Source organism: Priapulus caudatus, unplaced genomic scaffold, assembly GCF_000485595.1.
Source record: "Priapulus caudatus unplaced genomic scaffold, Priapulus_caudatus-5.0.1 Scaffold86, whole genome shotgun sequence".
NCBI classification, from domain to species: Eukaryota; Metazoa; Priapulida; class Priapulimorpha; order Priapulimorphida; family Priapulidae; genus Priapulus; species Priapulus caudatus.
The window spans coordinates 126,748-129,416 of NW_014577147.1; the positions used below are offsets into that span (position 1 = coordinate 126,748).

The 2,669-nt window shown below is 40.6% G+C and overlaps 1 protein-coding gene and 1 long non-coding RNA gene across 2 annotated transcripts in view; both read right to left on the reverse strand.

Moving 5' to 3' along the window:
* LOC106804766 overlaps positions 1 to 687 on the reverse strand; it is a 5,395-nt gene extending 4,708 nt beyond the window's left edge. Inside the window, exon 1 of the long non-coding RNA XR_001393360.1 lies at positions 611 to 687. This is a non-coding gene — a long non-coding RNA (uncharacterized LOC106804766). The remainder of the gene's footprint in view (positions 1 to 610) is intronic.
* Positions 1 to 2,669, reverse strand: part of LOC106804757 — a 51,525-nt gene that overhangs the window by 21,898 nt on the left and 26,958 nt on the right. The gene's annotated exons all lie outside the window — the stretch shown is intronic.

Consider the following 2,669-nt stretch of genomic DNA (forward strand, 5'->3'; position numbering starts at 1 on the left):
CTGTGTCGTGTGTGTGTGTCTGTGTCGTGTGTGTGTGTGTGTGCCGCCGCCGCGCCGCCAGGTACACAGCCATGGTACACATGCACACACGCTGTCATAGAACTAGACGAACGCTAGACGGCAGCACGCAACCAGAGGCACTTGAAGCGTTTCAATAAAATATAATGTTATCTAAATACGAAATCTATTTACTACCAAATTCTTAATGTTTCTATACTCTCTTTCACCTATTATTGCCGACAGCTTCCTGTAAATTCCGTCGAAATCCTACGTGCAACCATATACGCTGTCAGCCGCCATTGCTCTCGCGGCTCCACTGTTGCACGCTTACACTAATATATATAGTGTAACAACTACTACACACTAGTTGTGTATTGCACAACTATAAAGATTAGTGTAAGCGTGCAACAGTGGAGCCGCGAGAGCAATGGTGGCTGGCAGCGTATAATAATTATGGTTGCACGTAGGATTTGGACGGAATTTACAGGAAACTGTCGGCAATCATAGGTGAAAAAGAGTATAGAAACATGAAAGGAGTTCTTCAGCCTACACTAAACCTAGTTGATACTAGTACAGTTATATGTGAATAAATAATAAAATATATTTATACCGAGTTGTTTTTGTGTTCCTTGTTAATCCGCCGTTGCAATAGGGCTTTAGCCAAGACACAGATTTCAGAACGCTGCCATGTTTCTCTGCCACCAGCGGCGCCAGCAGTATGAATGACCAATGTTCTATTGCTTCGCCGCCAACACGTATGTAAATACCATAGAAATAATATAGTTATGTATATTATTTCTATGGTAAATACCATAGAAATAATATAGATAGTTATCTATATTATTTCTATGGTAAATACTATGCACATCATAACATTGTAAGCTTGTAACCTCATTAAAGTGTCTACGTCACGAATCTCCTGAAATTTATAGCTGAAACCTTATTTTTGTAATTTGTTTACATCAAAAGTTAGTACTAATGTTACTAAATATATCCTCAAACTCTCACCTGATAAAAATGTTTTTACGTTGGTTAAATTTGCAAACACCTTGACGATTTGAATTAGTGTTGTCTAACACTATTTACATAGTACCAGGAGTAGATAATAGGGAAGGAGTGTGACAGCAATAATCAAGGGAAATTCGTCATTTACTAGCCATAAAATACCTACGATTTACTACGCGTAACTCATCCAACTTGAGCTCAAATCGTACACAGTACATTCGCCTAGCATCGTGCGAAATCGTTTCCTCGTTTACACAAGCAATCCGGAGATACAGACTAAAACGTACGACACGATTATCCATTCTTTGGCCATCAATCCAAGCCCATTGCCCGCCTCTATTAAAACCAAAGGCAGCTACCTAACCACAGCTTGCTAACTTGGCGGGCAATGTGGCTCGCTGGGAGATTTGAGCCCGATCAGCTGCTGCTGATTGCGGTTGGCGTGCGTGCGTGAGGGTATGTGCAGAGGTGGCTGCTGTACGCCGGTATGCCTGTGTAGCTGTGTACCGGGTCAAATGTTATCTCGCCGAGTGTTGATGCCTAATCTCCCAGCGAGCCACATGCTTTGCCGAGTTTGCAATAGCGCGTTAGGTAGCTGCCTTTTGTTTGAATAGAGGCGGGGAATAGGCTTGGATTGATGGCCAAAGAATGGATAATCGTGTCGTACGTTTTAGTCTGTATCTCCGGATTGCTTGTGTAAACGTGGAAACGACTTCGCACGATGCTAGGCGAATGTACGGTGTACGATTTGAGCTTAAGTTAGATGAGTTACGCCTAGTAAATCGTAGGTATTTTCAGGCTAGTAAATGACGAATTTCCCTTGTTTATTGATGTCACACTGCTTCCCTATTATCTACTCCTGATAGTACTGGCGTCTCTCTGTTGCTGTACTGGTTGCTGTGGTCGATGTCATCGTGATTTGTGTATGGTGCACAAAGTGGTGCCCAAACAGTTTCTGTTTTGATTTGTGTTAGCTATATAGAATATAAAATATAGGAAAAATAAATAATATATGTTCATGTGTATTATGTTTGAAAAATTATTATTAAAACTGCGAAATGTTATTTGTGTTTTTTTAAATTTCTGCCCACAAAAATGTTTGTGACATCCCCTTCACGATAGATCAGAGGCTAGATCAACTATACGATAAACAATGGTGGGCAGACCAGTGCATCGGAAAGAAAACGAAGGAGAAAAAAGCAGAAAGACGATTATATGAGAAACTCCCGCTTAAGTTTACAAGGAATTTCCATGGCTGCCACAATAATTTTGCCAATGCCTCGTTTACCGCAGATGTTCGCTATATCGGCTAGCTGCGTCTGGGCGCCACGCAAGAGTTTCGAATAAATGGCGGTTGTTGTTGTGTCGAGCGATTGGTTACATCGAATGCACCGGCAAATTAGGGAGTATAAAGAAGGTATATAAGCATGAAAAGTAAACAGAAACGCTAATTGAATTGTCATACATTTTATTTTGTACAAATAACACACAAATATACTACTTGCTAGTGCTCGAAATTCGTGACGTAGACAGTTTAAATCTGTAATATATTATTATAATATGAAATATAGGCATAGCCGAATGGCGAGCGTCATTAAGCTGACCTTTGCATGGAAATAGATGTATATACATGTTTATAGCCTCGTTCACACGAGACCTCGTAT